This window comes from Geotrypetes seraphini, chromosome 3 (assembly GCF_902459505.1).
Source record: "Geotrypetes seraphini chromosome 3, aGeoSer1.1, whole genome shotgun sequence".
NCBI classification, from domain to species: Eukaryota; Metazoa; Chordata; class Amphibia; order Gymnophiona; family Dermophiidae; genus Geotrypetes; species Geotrypetes seraphini.
The window spans coordinates 98,519,507-98,543,351 of NC_047086.1; the positions used below are offsets into that span (position 1 = coordinate 98,519,507).

The 23,845-nt window shown below is 45.6% G+C and overlaps 1 long non-coding RNA gene across 1 annotated transcript in view; it reads right to left on the reverse strand.

Moving 5' to 3' along the window:
- LOC117358119 overlaps nt 1-22,544 on the reverse strand; it is a 118,989-nt gene extending 96,445 nt beyond the window's left edge. Inside the window, exons 1-2 of the long non-coding RNA XR_004538943.1 lie at nt 22,408-22,544; nt 12,133-12,282 (exon numbers count right to left, since the gene is read on the reverse strand). This is a non-coding gene — a long non-coding RNA (uncharacterized LOC117358119). The remainder of the gene's footprint in view (nt 1-12,132; nt 12,283-22,407) is intronic.
- Nucleotides 22,545-23,845: the final 1,301 nt, after the last annotated feature.

Sequence of the window (23,845 nt, forward strand, 5' to 3'; positions counted from 1 at the left end):
AAACAGGAAAATCTGTGTTCAATATGGGAACACTTACATATAATTTGTGCTCTGTCAGGCCCAGTAGAAATGGGATCACATCTTCTAGGCAAACTCTCCAAATAAAATAAAGTTGTCCAAACAAAATTGGTACTCCAAAAACTACACTTGCATCAGACTTAAAATATTTCTGAATGTTTAAAAATCTCTAATTATTTTAGCAAATTAAACATCCTTTAGACTTGGAAGATACATTCTTATAGATACTGTACATCCTTGCTAATGCAACCTAGAGTTCAGACACTATAAGTCTTTCTGTAACTGTTATGTTTTTGCAAATGTTCTTCAGATGACAGCTGCCTTATAAGCCTGCTGGCATTCTAGATATTTCCACAGATGTCTTACAGGTGATGGTTGATATGGACACCTAAGGGAGAAAAATTCCACCTTGCCTCTTCCATTTCTGGGGTTGGTACATAAGACATAAAATAGCCACTTCACTTAGATTATTTTATAACCAATTGCATAAAAGAATGTTAAAAAAAGGGAGGTGATTTTGTGAAAGGGAAATACACTATCTTTTACAAAATCAATAGAAATAAAACAAGAAAATAAGAAGACACAATTTTTATTGAGCTAATTTGATATATTTCCCCCTTATTCTGTAATCGTAGCATACAAAGTGGCACTTACATTTAGGTGATAAGATTACAGAATACTAGCACTTATATACTTGAATGTAGTTATTCTTCAAATTGCGCACACAACACTCATACAGCCTAATTCTATAAAAAGTGCTAAAAATTGCACATGCAAATTTGGGTGCACACCCAATTTATGTGCACAATTTAATTGAAAAATGTACCTCAGAGTTATCATTGATTGCCAAAGATAGGTACACTTCCCCCTCCCCATTTGCGGTTTCGACACTCACAATTTCACATATTTGCAATTTTTGGGGGGGAGGGGGAAACCCCTCCCCATAGTATAGCATGTTCTCACCTCTCTCCAGCCTTCCCCCCGGCATCCTGGCCTTACCTGGTGGTCTAGCGGACTTTCGGGGCAGGAGCGAACTTCCTACGCTCCTGCCCCGTGTAGATCGCCAATAGGAAATGGCTGCTGTGAGCTCCCGTCGTAGTCTTGAGAGACTACAGGAACTCACGGCAGTCATTTCCTATTGGCAATCTGCACGGGGCAGAAGCGTAGGAAGATTGCTCCTGCCCCGAAAGCCCACTAGACCACCAGGTAAGGTCAGGATGCCAGGTGGAAGTCGGGAGGGAGGCGGGGGTGGGTCAGAGCTGGATGAGAAGATGTTCACGATTTTCCCTATTTGCGGTCCCTCTGCCCCTATCCCCCGCGAATACCGAGGGAGAACTATACTTTGTAAGATCTCAGCTGTGCTAACGTGTACATTTTATAAAATTCTTTCCTCTTCATATGGGGGAGGGAAGGAGGTGACAAATTATAAAGGTCCCGCTGCGGTGAACTGTAGGTCTCCTAAGGGTCTCGGTGATTTATAATCCTTAGTACCTACTGGACCCCCCCCCCCCCCGCACTCTGCCACAGGTCTGAAACAGGGCATAAATGAAATAAGAAAGGTTCTCCTCAGAAAACCCCCTCTGTTATGGCACTTTTGATCCCTGGTATATTGTGAGCCTGAACCTCCATCTCTTCCCCTAATACAGGATATAAATTTCAAAATACCTCACTCCCTTTCCCTCTCCTCCCCTCTCTCTGCCCAATGATGCCATGTTCCTTAAACAAATTAACCTGAGTATTGACCTGCTATGTCAAAAGAAAATAAGAATATTCTTAGTACATTTATTTGGCTGGGTACAAAAACTGCAAAAATTGCTTTAGTATCTTTACAAAAACCAATTGTGGTGGGTGGGGTAAATTTCCCAAACTTTTATAAGTACCATCAGGCCTATATATTGCATCAGGGTATGTATTGGATCCTTCCTGAGCTCATGGAACATCTCCCTGATAGGCTTTATTTAGAATGGCAACTCTTGTCTCCTTTGAGATTATGTCATGTTTTAAGTATCAAGTTACCTAGGATTTATAAGGACAATATAATTTTATTATCTACATGGCAGACATTAAAATTTATTAATAACCTAATACCTATTCTGATTCATCAATCCACGTGTCAGTCCCTATGGCTGAATTCCAAGATTCAAATTGGCAAGTCTAAGATCCTCTGGAAGCACTGGTTGCAGGCAGGCATACGCACACTGGATGATGTGTTATCAGATGGAAAGCTGCTTGACTTTCCACGACTGCAACAAACATTTGGCATGGCAAAGTCTCAAGTTTATAAGTGGTTGCAGTTGAAGCAGGCCATTCAGAAGGGGTTCCCTGATTGGTGAAACTTAAAAACTCAGTATAGCTTACCGGGTCTGTGCTTCCAGACTGATTTCCTGGGGCATCAGGCAGCCAAGTGGTATAAATTAGTATCTGAATTATTGAATAAAAAACCAAAAACTAGTCTTAGAGTTATTTGGAGAATTGAGACTAAGCAGCAGATTTCTGCAACTCAATGGCCACGAATTTGGACTTGGAGGATGAGATGTACAGCTATGAGACAAACTTGTTTGTTTTTTTTGTCGCATAGAAGTTTTTGGACCCCTGTTCGTTTGCAAAAATTAGATAGTTCTAAGTCAAATAGATGCTGGCACTGTTATCTCAATATAGGGACACTGGATCATGTGCTCTTCTTTTGTCCCTTGATACTTAAATTTTGGCGATCCATTTGGGATCAAATCAATAGAATAGAGGAAGTTTCAGTGGCTTTGATGTATGACGTAGTATTGTTTGGTACGTTATTGAGGGCCAAGAGTCCAATAACTTCATTTAATAATAGACTATTTCTATTATGATGGGAGTTGCCATACAGTTGCCATACAGCTTATTATGAAAAACTGGAAAAATTTCGACAGGTTAAACTATAGTTTTTGGTGGGAATCCTTGTGACAAACTTATAAATTTGAACGTATGAGAGCAATACGATTGGAACATTATAAGAAATTCAAGAAGGTTTGGAACCCATTGACAAAATTTTGTAAAGATTGATTATTGGTTTTAGGCCTTTGATTATACACATCCAGGAGGGGGAGAGGGGGATAAATGCCTTTAAATTATTATTTGATTGTAATTTGTTGGTCTTGATCATTTATATGTTTTTATTATATCATTATATCATTTGATGGAATTAAGTGCTATTTATTTGTACATTGCTTGATAATATGTTGCACTTGATATTGGCTTTTAAAATGAATAAAGATATAAAAAAAGGGGACCAGAAAAATAAGCATATAAACAACTAGTATTTTAGCCCGTTACATTAATGGGTGCTAGAATATATGTCTGTCTGTCTTTCTTTCTGTCTCTCTCTCTCCCTGGCCCCCTTAGTCTGTCTGTCTTTCTGTGTCTCTCCCTGTCCCTGTGTCTTTCTTCTTTTCTTTCTGTCTCCCTTTCTCCCACTAGTGCTAGAATATATATCTGTCTTTCTTTCTGTTTCTCTCACTACCCCTGTCTTTTTCTTTCTGTCTCTCTTCCTTCTGCTCTTTCTTTCTGTCTCTCTCCCTCCCTGGCCCCCTTGTCTGTCTGTCTTTCTGTCTCTCTCCCTGCCCCTGTGTCTTTCTTCCTATCTCCTTCCCTACTTCCCTATGCAGCAGCCGCAGCATTCCCTCTCCCTCCATTTCCCTGTGCATCAGCATTTTTTCCCTCAGTCTAGCTTCTCCTGCCCCTCCTACACTCACTACTTTCCTTCCTGCCTGGGCTTGCCAGCTCCTCAATGAGGCAACGACATGGGTGCTCTTAGCTGCTCCCCTCCTGTCCGCTGGCAAGACCGCGAGAGAGGAGCCTGCACGGCTGAACAGCCCGAGCCCCGACCAGTTTAACTTTCCGGCGGCTCCTCTCACGATCGCCGCCTTCTCCGACACAGGAGCCCGAGCCCCGACCAGTTTAATGCTCCGGCGGCTCCTCTTACGATTGCCGCCTTCTCTGACCTTTACCGGGCCCTTTGAAAGCAGCTACATGCAGCGGCGCGAGATGGAGAGCAGGGGTGATGTAATAAGCGCGCATGCGCACTCTTGCCGGCACATCCCGACAGATCAGGAATCAGGGAACACGCGGCGCGAGTGCGCATGCGCGCTTAGCGTTTTATTATTATAGATTCCTTACCCACAAAGGAAAAAAAAAAAATCTTTAAATGTGCAAGCAGATCACAGCTCTGTCCAAACGTGCACAAAGCTGTTTGTCGTTAGGTTCTCCACAGCATTATAAAAGAAGTATGAAAGGCAAAATTAAGTAACTTTAGAACAGTGTAAAAAACTCAAAGATCACAAGATAAAGCAGATTAAATAAAGTAGTTAAGGTGCTGTAAAAGTCAGGCTTTTTACCTCGCCTTAATTTACCATAGGAGTTACTAACCTGCAGTATTTATTTATTTATTTTAGTATTTATAGACCACTTATAGCCTACGCAGTTTACATTCAGTTACTCAAGTATTTCTCCCTCTCTGTCCTGGTGGGCTCACAATTTGACTAATGTATATGGGGCAATGGAGTGTTCCAGGTCAAAGATTTTTACTGATTTTAATAAAATACAAAAATACAATCAATGTTAACAAGGCAAGATGCAGACAAGTTGTACAAAGCAAAGCATCATAAAATATTATCTATGCAATACAACAAGCTGACCCCCCTGCTTATCTAAAAAGAGAATGTCAGCACAACCTGCAGCCATAACCATATACAATATCCAAAGCACAGAGGAACACCGGAGTTATACCCCTGTATAAATATGGATAGCGAGCAATGATATAATGCATAAGTTCTGTTGTAGATATCTATATCCGAATCAGTCTGTATCGCAATAAGAGCTGACCGGACTGCAGATTTTGATAAATGAGCTCATAGACTCGTGCCTTTCTGCTATGACACTTTCATATTTTACTGTAAGGCATAACGTATTCCACCAATTAATATAATTCACCATAGATAGGTCTTTCCAACAATGTAAGAATTTTTTAAGGGCCAAAAATAGCAAGACGTTAAGCAGCCTCGCATGATGCTCAGGCAGCGTGTGCAGTAGGCCATGAAGACCCAGCATGATAATGTCATTTTCTACCTGGAGCAATAGAGGGTTAAGTAACTTGCCGAGGGTCACAAGGAGCAGCACTGGGCTAGAACCAGCAACCTCAGGGCGCTGAGGCTGCAGCGAGTGCCGCACCTTCCCCTCTCCCCCTTCCCTTTCCCCATGCCTTTTTCACTTCTCCGGCGTAAGCAGCATGCCCATATTGGTGTCGGCTCACCCTTTGACGTCACACCCTAGACGCGGGTCCTGGAAGTGACGTCAGAGAGAGTACAGAGGCGGGCAGCAACCTCGCGCTGGGGAAATAAGAAAGGTATGGGGGAAGGCAAGGGGCACACGCAGCAAGGATAGGAGCCGGGGAGGCAGAGAGGAGGAGGGGTGGTGCTGCGCCCTTAGGAAGACCGCGCCTGGGATGGAAATCCCCCACCCCAACATACCCCCTTACTATGCCACTGCTGCTTGTCACGCCATGTTATTTTACAGGCAGTCCCCAGGTTAAGAACGAGTTCCCCTTTTAAAACCATTCTTAAGTTGAATTTATATGTAACTCAGATCCTGTACAGTACACAGTCTATAAAAACATTATACAGTGGTACCTTGGTTTACGAGCATAATTCGTTCCAGAAGCATGCTCGTAAACCAAATTACTCGTATATCAAAGCGAGTTTCCCCATAGAAAGTAAGGGAAACTCGCTTGATTCATTCCCTTCCCGAGGCCAGTGGCACTGCTCTACCTCCCCCCCCCCCGAGGCCAGTGGCACAGCTCTACCCCCCCTCCCCATGAACCGGCATTGCTCCCCCCTCCCGCTCACGAAGGCCCCCCCACGTGATCTGCCACCCCCCGCGATCCGGAATCCTCCCCTGCTCGAATCGCCCCCCCCCGCCGCGATCCGATATCCTCCCCATCCCAACACTCACCCGAACACATCACTTACCCCCCATTGGCACCCGGCACCAAGGCACAGGACATGCCGGTGCCCGAAGATCTCTCATCCTTTTTGCTGGGCCTTGAGTATCTGCGCATGCTCAAGGCCTTAGTTCCTACTCTCTCCGAGATTCTCGGAGATCTCGAGAATCTCGGAGAGAGCAGGAACTAAGGCCTTGAGCATGCGCAGATGCTGAAGGCCCAACAAAAAGGATGAGAGATCTTCGGGCACCGGCATGTCCTGTGCCTTGGTGCCGGTGCCGGATGCCAGATGGGGGGGTAAGTGATACATTCGGGTGGGTGATGGGTACGGAGGATATTGGATCGCGGCGGGGGGGGGCGATGCGAGCGGAGGGGTGCCGGATCGCGCGGGGGGTGCCGGATAGCAGGGGGGAGGTGCTCGTACATCGAGGTAAGCTCGGTTTGTGAGGCAGCAATATTGCGAATGTTTTGCTCGTTTTGCAAAACACCGTACCACTGTATATTACAGAAACAGTCCTCAAAATAAGGTACTGTGGTTTGAACAGAAAGAAAAGATAGGATGTTTACACTTATTTTTGTTCATCAGTCCCACTGTTACCTCTCCACCACCACATCCAATATTTTTCCCTCTCTTCCCCATGCATCTCTACCTCATACCTGTCCCACCACCATGTCCAATATTCCTTTCTCCCTCCCTATGCCCAACAATTCACCTCTTTCTTTATTTCCCCCATGTGCACTGTCTCTTTCCCTCTCACTCAGATACCCATGCCCAACAATTCTCCCTCCTTCACCTCAGCATCTCTTTCCCTCACTCCCTCCATTGTTACATCCTATCTCCCAAGTTCATGCTTTCTTCCTCCTTTCTTCCTTCCTTTCTTCCATTCTTTGTCCGAAGTTTATGCTCCCTTTCTTCCTTCTGTGTTCCAACGTGACCCTGCTTCTCCCTTCCTATGCCAATGCAGTCCTTCTTCCTCCATGTCCCAACACATCCCTCCTCCGCCCTTCCATGTTCCAATGCACCCCTCGTCATCCCCCTCCGTTCAGCATCCCAAATTCGTGCCTCCCGTGGATGTTTACCTCCTCTGGCTTACTGCCTCCTCCCAGCTGCACTTAAATTGGCAAAGCCACAAGCATTGTCTTCTGCATCCAGTTCGCTGGTCTTCACAAAGCCACGACTGGTGGCTCCTGCATGTGATCCATTGATCAGGAAGCCTTCCCTCTGACATCTGCATCATAAGAAGGGTTCTGGGTCAGTAGGCTGCATGCACGAGCCATTGATTGTGACTTTGCAAAGACCAAGGCACCATGTGCATGAACCACCGCTCATGGCTTTGCCAAGAACCCAAGGGAATGGTACAGTTTAGGAGGTGAAGAACTTGTGTGCACGACAGAAGAGAGGGACTTGGGTGTGATTCTAAACAGGTTAAAAAGATGAGGGCGAAAGCTAGAAGGATACTAGGGTGCATAGGGAGAGGTATGGCCAGTAGGAAAAAGGAGGTATTGATGCCCCTGTTTAAGACTCTGGTGAGACCTCATTGAGAATACTGTGTACTGTTCTGGAGACCGCACCTTCAAAAAGAAATAAAAAGGATGGAGTTGGTCCAGAGGAAGGCTACTAAAATGGTGCATGGTCTTCGTCATAAAGTGTACGGGGACAGACTTAAATATCTCAATCTGTATACTTTGGAGGAAAGGCGGGAGAGGGGAGATATGATAGAGACATTTAAATATCTACGTGGCATAAATGTGCATGAGTCAAGTCTTTCATTTGAAAGGAAGCTCTGGAATGAGAAGGCATAAGATGAAGTTAAGTGGTGATAAGCTTAGGAGTAATGTAAGGAAATATTTTTTTTACAAAAAGAGTGGTAGTTGCATGGAACAGTCTCCCAGTAGAGGTGGTGAAGACAGAGTCTGTGTCTGATTTCAAGAAAGACTGGGTTAGGCATGTGGGATCTCTTAGAGAGAGGAAGAGATAATGGTTACTGCGGATGGGCAGACTGGATGGGCTATTTGACCTTTATCTGTCATTATGTTTCTATGTTAAAGTGTTATGATAATCTAAGATAAGTTACTATACTTTAACATGCATTACTGGTCAAAGTGTTAGGGCCCTAATGCACCTTCATAATGTTGACTTTTATAAAATAGCAGTAGAGATTTCTACTGCAGGCTGGCGAGGTAAATGCTCTGATTCTCATAGAATTCCTATGAGTGTCAAAGCATTTACCTTGCCAGCCCATGGTAGAAACCTCTACCACAGCTTTGATTAATGCTGTGATTATTTTTTGTGTGTGTTTAATACAGTCCCTATGTAATCCTATTTTCGATCATATTTACCATCCCTTTCCTAATAATTCCTAGCTTCTTGTTTGCTTTTTATGTTTTTCTCATAGCTGCACACTGGGAAGATTTCAGTGCAATGACATCCAGATCTCTATGCTAGGTGGACCTAAGCATAAGGTAACTATGATTTGGATTGTTCTTCCCGATGTGCATCCACATCAAATTTCATCTGTCTTTTGGATGCCTAGTTTTCCAATTTCCTAAGGCTATCCTGCAATTTTTCACAGTCCATATGTGTTTTGACAACTTTGAATAGTTTTATGTCATCTGAAAATTTAATCATCTAACTTGTCATTCCAATTTCCAGATCATTTATAAGTACAGTATATTAAATAGCCCTGGTGCTAATATAGATCCCTGTGGCACTCCACTATTTACCCTCCTCCATTGAGAAAAATGGCCATTTAACCCTATCCTCTGTTTTCTGTCCAATAACCAATTCCTAATTCACAACAGAATATTGCCTTCTATCCCATGACACTCTAATTTTCTTAGGAGTCTCTCATGAGGAACTTTGTCAAAAGTGTTCTGAAAAATCTAGATACTCTACATCAACCGGCTAACCTTTATCCACATGTTTATTCACACCTTCAAAGAAATCAAGCAAATTAGTGAGGCAAGACCTCCCTTGGCTGAACCTATGTTGACTCTGTCCCATTAAACAACATTTTTGTGTGTGTTCCGTAATTTTATTTTTCATAATTATCTCCCGTATCTCCTCTGGAACCCTTTTACAAAATTGGCATAACATTGGATACCCTCCAATCTTCAGGTACTATGGATTATTTTAGTGATCAATTATAGATCAATAACAGCAGATCAGCAATTTCATATTTGAGTTTTTTTGTACTACACTGGGATATATACCATCTGGTCCAGGTGATTTATCATTCTTTAACTTATTGATTTGGCTCAGTACATCTTTCAGGTTCACTGAGATTTCTTTCAGTTCTTCCATGTCATCATCCTTGAAAACCATTTCCAGTTCATGTAGATCTCTTACATCTTCTTCCATAAAGACTGAAGCAAAGAAATTAAATCACTCTCTCCATTATGCCTTATCCTCCCCAAGTGTACCTTTTGCTACTTGATGATCCAATGGTCCCACAGGTTCCCTTGAAGTTTTTCTGATTCTGATATACTTGAAAAAATTGTTATTATGAGGTTTTGCCTCTTTTGCAAGTTTCTCTTCATATTTGTTTTTAGCCTTCTTTAGCAATGCTTTGCATCTAAATTGCCATTCTTTAAAGGATGTTTTTTTTTTTTGTTTTGTTTCTAATAGTCTTTTACTTCACCTTTTAACCATGTCAGCTCTCAATTTCTCTTCTTTCCGCCTTTTGTTAATACATGAAATATATGGTCTTCCATGATGGTACTTTTTAAATAACATCCAAGCCTGATTTAAAGTCCTAACTTTTGCCGTGGATCACTATAGTTTCTTTTTCATCATTTTCCTCATTTTATTATAGGCCACCCTTTCAAATATTAAATGCTGCTACAGTAGATTTCTTTAATGACTTCACTCCAGATATCAGCTCATATTTATCATGTTATGATTCCTGTTTCCCAGTGGACCCAACACAGTTACCTCTTGTACTATGCCCTGCATTCCACTAAGGACTAAATCTAAGTTAGCTCTCCCTCTTGTCAGTTCCTGGACCACTTGCTCTAAGAAACAGTCATTTAATACATCTAGGAAGTTTACCTCCCTAGTACTCCCTGATGCAACATTTATCCAATCAATATTGAGATAATTGAAATCACCCACCGTCATACTGTTGCTCAGTTTGCCATGTATCAGGCAATGCTATCGTGCAAAATAAACTTTGGTTGTGTTGTCACTTACTGCTACATGTAGACTCTGAGGCCCAGATTCTCTAAAAGTGCGTCCCGATTGTAGGCAGCTGTAGGCGTCCTACAGCTGTCTAATCAGCCAATCGGGATGCACGTTTTTTTAAAAAAAAATGCTCCCCAGGCAGGCCGCCTATATTGAAGGCGAGGGCCTAGGGCCCTGATTCTGTATAGGACGCCCGGGAGAGGCGTCCTATTCAGAATTGGCCTAAACTAAACCCCGATTCTGTAACCAGCGTCCATGTTACAGAATCGGGTTAGATTAGACACGGCCCGCTACACTTATCGCGGCAAGGGATCTCTCTGCCGCTATAAGTATAGCGGGCCGTGGCCCCCTGACCGATCACTGGCAGGAGGGTGCCCAAACCCTCCTGCCCGAAGACGCGCCCCCCCCCCCCGACAATATCGGTCGCTGGCAGGAGGGTGCCCAATCCCTCCTGCCCGAAGACGCACCCCCCCCGGTGCTAACAACCCCCACTCCACCAAACTTGTTCTTACAGATGGGTCTTGCACGTCGAGCAAGCAGGCACGCCTCATCGAAATGAGGCGGGCCCGCTCCCTTCCTGGCCCATCCCGCCGAAGCCTAAGGCCTGATTGGCCCAGGCTCTAGAAGCCTGGACCAATCAGGCCTTAGGAATAGCGGGTCCGCCCATCCCTACTAAGTCTAAGGTCTGATTGGCCAATCAGGCCTTACATTAAGTGGGGATGGGCGGACCCGCTATGCCTAAGGCCTGATTGGTCCAGGCTTCTAGAGCCTGGGCCAATCAGGCCTTAGGCTTCAGCGGAATGGGCCGGGAAGGGGCGGGCCCGCCTCATTTCGACGAGGCGTGCCTGCTTGCTCGACGTGCAAGACCCATCTGTAAGAACAGATTTGGTGGAGTGGGGGTTGTTAGCGCCGGGGGGGGGGTGCGTCTTCGGGCAGGAGGGATTGGGCACCCTCCTGCCAGCGACCGATATTGTCGGGGGGGGATCGGTAATGTCGGGGGGGGGGGGGGCGGTCGGTAGTGTCAGGGGGGGGGCGGTCGGTAGTGTCGGGGGGGTGCGTCTTCGGGCAGGAGGGTTTGGGCACCCTCCTGCCAGTGATCGGTCAGGGGCCACGGCCCGCTATACTTATAGCGGCAGAGAGATCCCTTGCCGCGATAAGTATAGCGGCCCGCGTTTACTTACAATGTAGACCAGCATTTTGCTGGCCTACATTTTTAAGCTTCTCATCTACTAGGGAGACGCGTAGGGCCGCCTAGGTTCAGCCTAAGGCCCGCCTAAGGCCCTTAGACGAGCTTAGGCATCTTGCGGGTCTCCCTAGGCTCCCGGAGGCGCCTTCAGGCCTGCCTGGGGAGCATTTTTTTAAAAAAAACATGCATCCCGATTGGCTGATTAGACAGCTGTAGGACGCCTACAGCTGCCTACAATCGGGACGCACTTTTAGAGAATCTGGGCCTGAGTTCCTATTTCAAAAAGATCTAGTATCCAGCAGAATGGAAAGAGGAATCAATAACTGATGAAAGCAAATTTGCAAGTTTGACTCATGTCCCTTTTGTTCCTAATTAGGGAGTAGAAGAGGGCACTAAGAGCCGCACTAGATATGTAATCACAACAAAAATACTCCTGCAAAGGTGACTCATAATGAACTGGAACGTTATGGAACAAACATTATGCCCCCTTAGCTACAGGAAGGAGACTGAAGAGCCAAGTGCCGGACAGTATCCTGAAAAGAAAACAAATAACTCGGAGCTAAAAAGAGGGATGGAAATTACAGACTGCAACAGCAAACTGTAAAAAAAAAAAGCAAAACACCCAAACAAACTATGAAGAGTGCTTCTAGAAAACATTAAACTGTTTTCTTTATATGGAATATTTTAGAGATGAATATACTACAGTTTAGCAACAAAGTAGAAAAGCTTCCAGTTAACTTATGCAATGCATTGTACAGTCTGACTTTAGTGCCCTACCTTATTATTCAGTTGATGATGAATCATGAATTCTAGAAATGTATAAAATAATGCCAGACATGATTCGTGCAATTGATTTTAGCATAACGCAGCAGTGACTCATATTTCTCAACTCGCTTCTTGACATCAGAATCAATGGTGTAGTACTATCTGAAAGGAATAACATAAGGTTTCAGGATTATTTTATCCATAGTTCTAAAGGAGATAAGAACACTTTCTTCTTGTATGTAGTTCAGCAACTTAATAATGGATACAAAACAATGGCTTTAAGAGAGCTTCATCCTCCATGGGAAATTTTTGATATATTTTATAATCATGATTAGTACGGAAAGCAATACATAACTGTCCTTGAAGATAGTTTCTTGAATTTAGCAGAAATTTCTAGTAAAATTAATCTAACATATGTGTTACCTAAGGCTTATTATTAGGGATAAGAACATAAGAAGTTGCCTCCACTGGGTCAGACCAGAGGTCCATCGCGCCCAGCAGTCCGCTCCCGCGGCGGCCCATCAGGTTTGTGACCTATGAAGTGATTTCTGACTATTTCCATAACCTACCTCTAGTTCTATCTACAACCTACCACTAGTTCTATCTGTACCCCTCAATCCCCTTATCCTCTAGGAACCTATCCAAACCTTCCTTGAACCCCTGTAATGTGTTCTGGCCTATCACATCCTCCGGAAGTGCGTTCCATGTGTCCACCACCCTCTGGGTAAAAAAGAACTTCCTAGCATTTGTTCTAAACCTGTCCCCTTTCAGTTTCTTCGAGTGACCCCTAGTACTTGTGGATCCCCACAGTCTGAAGAATCTATCTCTGTCTACCCTTTCTATGCCCTTTAGGATTTTGAAGGTTTCCATCATGTCTCCTCTAAGTCTCCGCTTTTCCAGGGAGAACAACACCAGCATTTTCAACCTGTCAGCGTATGAATAATTTTCCATACCTTTTATCAGTTTAGTTGCTCTTCTCTGGACCCCCTCAAGTACTGCCATGTCCTTTTTGAGGTGCGGCGACCAGTACTGGACACAGTATTCCAGATGTGGCGCACCATTGCACGATACAGCGGCATGATGACTTCCTTCGTCCTGGTCGTGATACCCTTTTTAATGACGCCCAACATTCTGTTCGCTTTCTTTGAGGCTGTCGTACATTGTGCCAATGTTTTCAACGTTGAGTCCACCATCACCCCCAGGTCTCTTTCAAGGTTGCTCACCCCTAGCAATGATCCCTCCATTTTGTAATTGAACATTGGGTTCTTTTTTCCTACATGCATGACCTTGCATTTCTCTATGTTAAAACTCATTTGCCACTTTTTTGCCCATTGTTCCAGTCTCGTTAGGTCCCTTTGCAGGTCTTCACAGTCTTCCGTGCTTCTAACCCTGTTGCAGAGTTTGGTGTCATCGGCAAATTTGATAACCTCACATTTTGTCCCCGTCTTCAGGTCGTTAATAAATATATTGAACAGGAGCGGTCCCAGCACCAACCCCTGTGGAACCCCGCTCATGACCCATTGCCAGTCTGAGTAATGACCCTTTACTCCAACCCTCTGTTTCCTGCCTGCCAGCCAGTGTTTGATCCATCGGTGGATATCCCCTTGCACCCCGTGGTTCCACAGCTTTTTAAGTAGCCGTTCGTGAGGTACCTTTTTGGAAGTCAAGATAAATGATGTCTATGGATTCCCCCTTATCTATCTGGCTGTTTATTCCCTCAAAGAAGTACAGTAAGTTTGTGAGGCACGACCTTCCCTTACAGAAGCCGTGCTGGCTCACCTTTAGTTGTCCCTTGTCTTCTATGTGTTTGCAGATTGTGTCCTTAACTAGTGCTTCCATCATCTTTCCCGGAACCAAGGTCAAGCTCACCGGCCTGTAGTTTCCCGGGTCACCCCTTGATCCCTTCTTAAAGATGGGCGTGACATTTGCTCTTTTCCAGTCCTCTGGATCTGCCCGGTTTTCATGGATAGATTACATATTTGACAAAGTGTTTCCGCTATTTCATTTCTCAGTTCTTTTAGTACCCTTGGGTGGATGCCATCCAGACCCGGTGATTTGTCACTCTTCAGTCTGTCTATCTGTCGGAGTACATCCTCTCGGGTCGCCTCTAGTTGGACCAGCTTTTCATCGTGGTCTCCGCTTATAATCTCCTCGGGATCTGGGATATTGGATGTGTCCTCTCTCGTGAAGACTGACGAGAAGAATTTGTTTAACCTGTCAGCTATCTCTTTTTCCTCCTTTATCACTCCTTTCTTGTCTCCGTCGTCCAGTGGTCCCACTTCCTCTCTGGCTGGTTGTTTCCCTTTCACATACCTGAAGAAGGGTTTGAAGTTTCTTGCTTCTCCTGCCAGTCTTTCCTCATATTCTCTCTTTGCTTTCCTGACCTCTCGATGGCATTTTTTCTGGTGTCTTTTGTGCTCTTTTTGGTTTTCCATTGTTGGGTCCTTTTTCCTTTTTCTGAAGGATGATTTCTTGTCACTTATCGCTTCTTTTACTGCATTTGTTATCCACGCTGGGTTTCTAGCTCGATTTTTTTTGCACCCTTTCCTAAACCTTGGGACGTACAGGTCTTTTGCCTCATGCACTGTGCCCTTAAGCAGGGTCCAGGCTTCCTCTACGGTCTTCATATTCTCTAAACTGTTGCTGAGCTTTTTTCCTACCATTTTCCTCATGGCCTCGTAGTTTCCTTTTCTGAAGTTGAGTGCTGTCGTTGTGGTTCTTTTCACCTTTGATGTCCCTATGTTTAATTTGTACTGGATCATGCTGTGGTCGCTGTTCCATAATGGTGCTAGTACTACCACCTCCTTTGCGGGTCCCTCTAGCCCGTTGAGGATTAGGTCCAGAGTGGCATCCCCTCGCGTTGGTTCCATGACCAGCTGCTCCATTTGTGTTTTATTGAGTTTTATCTTGGCATGCTCTATTTCATTTAGCACAGACTAAGGGCTCCTTTTACTAAGGCGCACAAGCGTTTTTAGCGCACGCAAAAGATTAGGGCACGTTATAGCGCGCTAGCTGAAAAATTACCGCCTGCTTAAAAGGAGGCGGTAGCGGCTAACGCACCGCTAGCACGCCTTTGTAAAAGGAGCCCTAAGTGTTCCTTTTACAAAGCTGCTGTAGCAATTCCTTCATGGCAAATGCACTGAAGCCCATTTCATTCTATGAGCTTCCATGCATTTGCTGCTGGACAATCGCTACCGTGGCTTTGTAAAAGGGGCCCTATTTAAGAACATAAGATTAGCCTCACTGGGTCTGACCAATGATCCATCAAGCCCAGTAGCCTATTCTCACAGTGGCCAATCCAGGTCACTAGTACCTGGCTAAAACCCAAGGAGTAGCAATATTCCATGCTACCGATCCAGGGCAAGCAATGGCTTCCCTCATGTCTTTCTCAAAAACAGACTATGGACTTTTCTTCTAGGAACTTGTCCAAACCTTTCTTAAAACCAGCTACACTATCCGCTCTTACCACAACCTCTGGCAATGCGTTCCAGAACTTAACTATTCTCTGAGTGAAAAAAAAAAGTATTTCCCTGTAACTTCATCGAGTGTCCCCTAGTCTTTGTAACTTTTGATGGAGTAAAAAAAATCGATCCACTTGTACTCATTCTACTCCACTCAGGATTTTTTAGGCTTCAATCATATCTCCCCTCAGCCATCTCTTTTCCAAGCTGAGGAGCCCCAACCGTTTTAGTCTTTCCTCATACTGGAGGAGTTCCATCCCCTTTACCATCTTGGTCGCTCTTCTTTGAACCTTTTCTAGCACCACTATATCTCTCTTGAGATAAGGAGACCAGATGAGGTCGCACCCTGGAGTGATACTGGGGCATTATAACATTCTTAATGCATATTGAAAGGAAATAATATATTCTGAAGCAGAATTTCATGAGTTATTGTATTAGCCTCCGTTATTTTAGTTCAGGTACATGTTATTTTGCTAACATAAATGAAACTCAATGAATTCATTGGAGGAGAGTATGGCACAGTGGTTAGAGCACCCTGAGGTTATGGATTCAAATCCCATGCTGCTCCTTGTGACCCTGGGCAAGTCACTTAATCCTTCACTGCCCTAGGTGCATTAGATAGGTTGTGAGCCCACTGGGACAGATAGGGAAAATGCTTGATGACCTAATTTGTAACCCATTCTGAGCTTCTTTGGGAGGATGTGCTAAAAAATCAAATACATAAATAAATTTGTAACAATTAAGATTCTACCCTCCCTGCCCTATCCTAATTCTTAATCATCTTCTTTTCTTCTACCTAGTCCTGAGGCTCTTAATCCAGTTCTCGGGATACAGTAAGTCCTATGATGAATAAGCGTGAAATAAATTTGCATAAAATGAAAAGAATGAAAGAAAATCTTTGTTAGGCTTGTGAATATCCTGAAAACCTGACTTGCTGGGTGTGTCCTGAGTAATGAGTTGAGAACCAGTGGTGCATGCCAACCATTATTACAACTCCTCTTTCATGTAACACAGATCAAAGTTAGCGTTTGGGCCCGATTAGAGGACCTCTTGAGTGTGGCCAGTTGATCTCCCAAGTATCCTTGGCTCTGCTTGACTCTTGAGAATAAAACACAAGAATACCATAGTACTGTGACTAACCATTCAGGCAGCCATTAAAACTGCTTTAACCAAAATGAATACATATTTAAAGTTTCAAATGGCCATAAAGGAATTACCCATATGAAAGCTATATTTAAAGCTGTTTTCAGTAGGTCTTTTGTAATTCTCCTGAAACATCGATATTATTCATGCTAAAATAATCTAACACTGTTATATAAAGAACACTACCTACCGTATTTTCACGCATATAACGCGCGCGTTATACGCGTTTTTACCTACCGCGCATACCCCTCGCGCGTTATATGCGTGAGCGCGGTATACGAAAGTTTTAAAACACAGTTCCCACCCCGCCCGACGCCCGATTCACCCCCCCCAGCAGGACCACTCGCACCCCCACCCCGAACGACCACTCGCACGCGCTCCCACCCGCACCCGCATCCACGATCGGAGCAAGAGGGAGCCCAAGCCCTCTTGCCCGGCCGACTCCCCGACGTCCGATACATCCCCCCCCCCCCGGCAGGACCACTCGCACCCCCACCCCGAAGGACCGCCGACTTCCCGACAATATCGGGCCAGAAGGGAGCCCAAACCCTCCTGGCCACGGCGACCCCCTAACCCCACCCCGCACTACATTACGGGCAGGAGGGATCCCAGGCCCTCCTGCCCTCGACGCAAACCCCCCTCCCCCCCAACGACCGTCCCCCCCCCAAGAACCTCCGACCGCCCCCCCAGCCGACCCGCGACCCCCCTGGCCGACCCCCACGACCCCCCCACCCCCCTTCCCCGTACCTTTGGAAGTTGGCCGGACAGACGGGAGCCAAACCCGCCTGTCCGGCAGGCAGCCAACGAAGGAATGAGGCCGGATTGGCCCATCCGTCCTAAAGCTCCGCCTACTGGTGGGGCCTAAGGCGCGTGGGCCAATCAGAATAGGCCCTGGAGCCTTAGGTCCCACCTGGGGGCGCGGCCTGAGGCACATGGTCGGGTTGGGCCCATGTGCCTCAGGCCGCGCCCCCAGGTGGGACCTAAGGCTCCAGGGCCTATTCTGATTGGCCCACGCGCCTTAGGCCCCACCAGTAGGCGGAGCTTTAGGACGGATGGGCCAATCCGGCCTCATTCCTTCGTTGGCTGCCTGCCGGACAGGCGGGTTTGGCTCCCGTCTGTCCGGCCAACTACCAAAGGTACGGGGAAGGGGGGTGGGGGGGTCGTGGGGGTCGCCAGGGGGGTCACGGGTCGGCTGGGGGGGCGGTCGGAGGTTCTTGGGGGGGGCGGTCGTTGGGGGGGAGGGGGGTTTGCGTCGAGGGCAGGAGGGCCTGGGATCCCTCCTGCCCGTAATGTAGTGCGGGGTGGGGTTAGGGGGTCGCCGTGGCCAGGAGGGTTTGGGCTCCCTTCTGGCCCAACTACCAAAGGTACGGGGAAGGGGGGTGGGGGCGTCGTGGGGGTCGCCAGGGGGGGGCGCGGGGCGGCTGGGGGGGCGGTCGGAGGTTCTTGGGGGGGGCGGTCGTTGGGGGGGAGGGGGGTTTGCGTCGAGGGCAGGAGGGCCTGGGATCCCTCCTGCCCGTAATGTAGTGCGGGGTGGGGGTAGGGGGTCGCCGTGGCCAGGAGGGTTTGGGCTCCCTCCTGGCCCGATATTGTCGGGGAGTCGGCGGTCCTTCGGGGTGGGGGGTGCGAATGGTCCTGCCGGGGGGGGGGATGAATCGGACGTCGGGGGGGGTGAACGGAGAGTCGGGACAGCGCACGGAGAGGCGGGGCAGTGCACGGAAGTCAGGGGGGTGAACGGAGAGTCGGGACAGCGCACGGAAAGTCAGGGCAGTGCATGGAAGTCAGGGGGGGTGAACGGAGAGTCGGGACAGCGCACGGAGAGGCGGGGCAGTGCACGGAAGTCAGGGGGGGGTGAACGGAGAGTCGGGACAGCGCACGGAGAGGCGGGGCAGTGCACGGAAGTCAGGGGGGGGTGAACGGAGAGTCGGGACAGCGCACGGAAAGTCAGGGCAGTGCACGGAAGTCAGGGGGGGGTGAACGGAGAGTCGGGACAGCGCACGGAGAGGCGGGGCAGTGCACGGAAGTCAGGGGGGTGAACGGAGAGTCGGGACAGCGCACGGAGAGGCGGGGCAGTGCACGGAAGTCAGGGGGGGGTGAACGGAGAGCCGGGACAGCGCACGGAGAGGCGGGGCAGTGCACGGAAGTCAGGGGGGGTGAACGGAGAGTCGGGACAGCGCACGGAGAGGCGGGGCAGTGCACGGAAGTCAGGGGGGGGTGAACGGAGAGTCGGGACAGCGCACGGAGAGGCGGGGCAGTGCACGGAAGTCAGGGGGGTGAACGGAGAGTCGGGCAGCATGCGCGGTATAATCGTGAGCGCGTTATACCAAAGTTTTTGTGCTTATCATCGTGATTTCTGCGCGCTATACACGTGTGCGCGTTTTATACGGGTGCGTGTTATTTGCGTGAAAATACGGTAATAGTCACATGATGTAATTTGTGACATCATAGCACATTTAAACCAATCAAATCCAATTTCTGTATACATGTATAGTAAACTGTTAATTACTGTATTTTCCAAACATGACTGCATTAGTTATTTTTTAAACATTTACATTAACATTAACAATGTACTCCTCACAATAAGCTTTGAAATTAATGCATAGCACATATTAATACATCTGAAATAGTAAATTCTCAATTCCATTGCAACCTTTAAAAATCTGTCAAATTTCAAAAAGACTAAGAAGTTTTTCCACATATTCACAGTGAATGAATGCAAACTTCTGAAATGAGTGAATAATCAAGTACTTTGGGGCCCTTTTACTAAGGGGTCCTTTTATAAAGCCGCGCTAGCGAGGTAAGCCCGTCGGACATTTCATCACGTGCTAACCCCCACAGCCGGCTAAAAAACTAACGCATGCTCAATGCAGGCGTTAGCGGCTAGCGTAGCAGGCGGTTTAACGGGCAGTATTTCGCGCTTTAAACCTCTACCGCAGCTTGATAAAAGGACCCCTAAGCTGCAGTAAGCACTAATGCATGCTTACCTCAGATTAAAATCTACTATTCGGGGGGAGGGGGGAGGGTAAGCTCAGGTGTCCTGTGGTAGTTTTTGGATCGGAGCATGTCCTCCATGTGCTAAAACATACTTTTAATTTATTTGTCCTGAGGGAGTGTTTGGGGGGGGAGGGGGGGAGAATAGGTATGCCCAATGTTAATTGATTAGCATAGCTACATCACTGTGTGCTAACTGATTAATTGAGAAATTAACTTGTGGCCATTAATTGAGAAAATAGACAATGTGGCCATTTTACAGTCATGCTAAAAGTGGCCTTAGTGCCTGGGAAACCCATATGCTAAAGACGAACAGCAAGAGAAAACCCAATATTTCCACAGTTAATTGAGAAACCAAAATGAAAGAAACTGTGGAAAAGATGTTCTTGATGCAGGCTTTTATTCAGTCTGTATTAAAAATATAGAAACAATCCACATTTGCATAAGGTGAAAGGGACCCAACAAGTCGGTGTTTCAGCGAACATGTCTTCCTCAGGGGTCTTAATGTTTGCTATTGGATGAAAACAACAATTGTGGATGTTGAAAAATAAACATAAACCCAGGTGTATGGATTGTACTGCAAAGTTTGCGCCCCCCAAAAAAACTAGGACCTCTGAGAAAGACGTGATCATTGAAACACGGACCATGTTGGGTCCCTTATGCATGTATGGATTGTTTCTATATTTTTAATACAGACCGAATAAAAGCCTGAATCAAGAACATTTTTTTCAGAGTTTCTTTCATTTTGGAAACCCATATGCTAGTCATAACGCAGGCCACTTGTTAGTACAGCTTTGTAAATGAACCCCTTCGTTTGTTAACACCCCAACGTCTTATGGTTTTATGCAGCTTTAAATAGATTAAGTACATGTAACTCCTCCACCGCTTCTTATAATGTTACATATGGGAGGAGGAGGAATCTGATAGATTTTCCTCCATCACAATGGCTACTAAAGAATGACATTACCATTTTAATGATCAATAACTTATCAGGGTTCTTTGCAACAGTGAAGTTATATGAATAACTCCAGCTATTAGCTTTGTTTGTCAAAATGGGCATTATGAAATGGAACCGACAGTAATGTGCAGCTAAATCTAAGAAGTGTTGCTAAAACTTGTTATCCCTGATGCAGCGGGTGGGTAAATTTGTCCCGCGAAATGTAGGCCTCGTCGGAAGACAGAAAATATGAAGCAACCACTTTGGTTTCAAAAAGAGCAAAGATATAAGCTAAGTACTTTGAACTTGCGAGAATTTATGAAATCTTAAGACAATTTATGAAGTACCAAATCAATTCAGAGTTTATCCTAGCACACAAGCACTTTAAGCACTTTCTAACTCTTGAGAAGTATTGAAGCATTGCAGTACTAAATGAATTGAGCTGAAAAGAATTAAATGAAAATCGCTTACAGCATTGAAGCAGTATTAACAAATTGAGCTGAAAAGTATTAAATGAAAATTGTTTACAGCACTGAGACACTTTGTTGAAGCACTTAAAGCACCAACACACTTTAAAAAGTTTAAGCATTATCTGCTGCCGGTCCTGAGTTGAGCTGAATTGTAGTTCTTTTTAACAGTCTTTTAGAGAACCCTAAGCTAGTTATAAGATTTTAATAAAAATTCAATAAAGTATTAAAATTTGATGAAGTGTTTAAGATTTAGATTAGATAAGAAGATACCAATAAGGAATTAATTTATGAATTATTAATAAAGTAATTAATTAAGTATTATAATGAATTGATAGTTTAAATAATGGTAGGAAGGACGGGTTCAAGCCTGTGATGTCATCAGGAGTAGAGAGAGAGAGAAAAAAAAAAACCTCTTCCTTCTCTTGGAAGAAATTTCAGTATGAGAGAAATTACTCCATTTTCTGAGGCTTGTTCCAGTCAGTAATATTTGGTTTAAGAAAGTTAAGAAAGTTATTCTCTACAATTTTTCTACAATTTAGCTTGTTCCTTCAATGGTTTTGTTGTTTTACATTATGAAATGCATCCTGTAGCCACACTGTAGCCCTTGGTCGGGACTCCACAGTGCCTTCAGTGGCCACCAACAAAAGTACACTAGCGTGTGACTCGGACTGGAGTCACCCTGCAGGATTTTTAAAGGAACTCAATCAATAACACAAACACAGTTGTTGCCTGTCAATATTGAAAATTGACTGTTCAAAATAGAATCAGAATGGCTCAAAGAATCAAAATAGCATAAAGCTCAATTTAACAAACAAAATGTCCAAAACCACATGGTTAGAGGAACACTCTGACAGCATTCAGGATTTTCACTCCTAAGGTAGCGGTTCTCTCTGTGATTCACACTCTCACCAAGCAGCTTTACAATATAGCTTCCTTTTCTCCCAAGTGTGTTCCTCAGCAGGGCTTAGGTAAGTCCAGTTCATAGCATTCAAAAACAGTTCCCAGAGATATGCTTTTTAACTCCAATATTCCTGGTACAAGCACTAAACCAAAATAAATTCTCCAGCCTAAAATTGTAGCAGGGCTGGGTAAAGAGGAGTCCGCTAAGTTTGCTTTTCAAAAGCACACAGAACAGCTTTCAAAATTCCGACCCAGTTGATAGCAAACTTTTCCCCACTCACTCTTAGCTTATCAAACCATAGTACAGTCCAGAAAAGTCTTTGAAAGTAACTAGGAGCAGGAAAAGAACACAGCCACAAAATAAGACAAAAAAAAACAACAAACTCACAGTAGTTTAGCTCAGGCTTGGAAAAGGAGTTGCTAATCCTCTTGGCTTCCCTTGCAGCTTTATCAGACACCAAATTGGCTTGTGCTGCAAAGGTGGTGTGGACCCCAGCTTCTACTACACCCAGGTCTAAGGCATTATCCTAGCTTGCCAGAAATGCCCTACTTGGAAAGAAATTCTTGTCTTCCCTCTCACCACCAAGCGCAAACTACTGACTTTCAATGGGGAGGAGCTACGCCCTGCTCTAATTGAGCCTGATCTCACCTGGGCTCCTCTCTGACTTCCCTGGTGGACATTAATGAAAACACAGGGACCAAGGCAGGCACGGAACCTGACTGGTCACAACCCATAGCAATAATGGCTTTTCAGGAGATAGGGAAGAGAAGTTGGATTAGCTAATTTTCATACAATTTGGCCCTCATTTACTTGTATTAGTGCGTTAGAATGTTACTGCACATTAATACATAATAAGGCGATTTAATAAATTATATCACATATGCCCAGATTCTCTATAGGGCGTCGATATTGGCGGCTGCCTAAAAAACAGCTGCCGATTGCATGTCAATCACGCAACAGTGTCCTATAGAGAATTGCACCTCAGCAAAAGATAGGTGCCGGAAATATAGGCCTGGGTTTTCTGGGCCTACATTTCTGTCACCTATCTACTGTATATACTTGAATATAAACCGAGAACCCCATTTTTCCCCCAAAAAGGAGGAAAAATGGTTGACTCAGATATGTCAGGCAGTTTAATATTCAAGTGCCCTGCCCTACCAAGATCTGCACCTAGCGCCCTCTCCCTCCCCTGTCAGGTTCTGCACCCAGCCCCCTTCCCTCCCTCCTCTGTCAGACTCTGCACCCAGACACCTCCCTGCCAGGCCCTGCACCCAGCCCTCTTCCATCCCTCCTTCCCAGGCTCTCCACCCTGTCCCCCCTCCTTGCCTTATTCATCGTACCTCCTCTGCTGCTGAAATTCCTGGTGGTCCAGAGGTGTAGGGAGCAGGAGCGAGCTTTCTGCACTCCTATCCCACTGCTTACCCAGTCGGTCAATGCTGCGAGTTCCAACTTCAGCCGCTGAGTGGTACTGAGTGGGAACACGCTTTGGCACTGCTGGTTTGTGCTAAGCGGCTTCCCGAATGGCTCCTATGAATTATCTCAAGAATTAACGGGAGTCATTCAGGAAGCCGCTCAGTGACTGAAATCTGAAAGAGAGGCTAGATTGTTAAGAGGTATAAGTTCTGATTTTTACCGAATTACTTTATATCCAGAAAGTTAGAAGTAATCAGTGACAATTTGAATGAATGTTGAGAGAGAGGTGATTGGCCAATCAGGGACTTCCTTTGGCTCCTTCCCCAAGGGAGGGACCTGAGGCGTCTGAGCACTGGGGAGGGGCCTAAGGCCCAGTGTCGTCATCAAGGTAGGAAGAGCAGGAGGTGTTTTC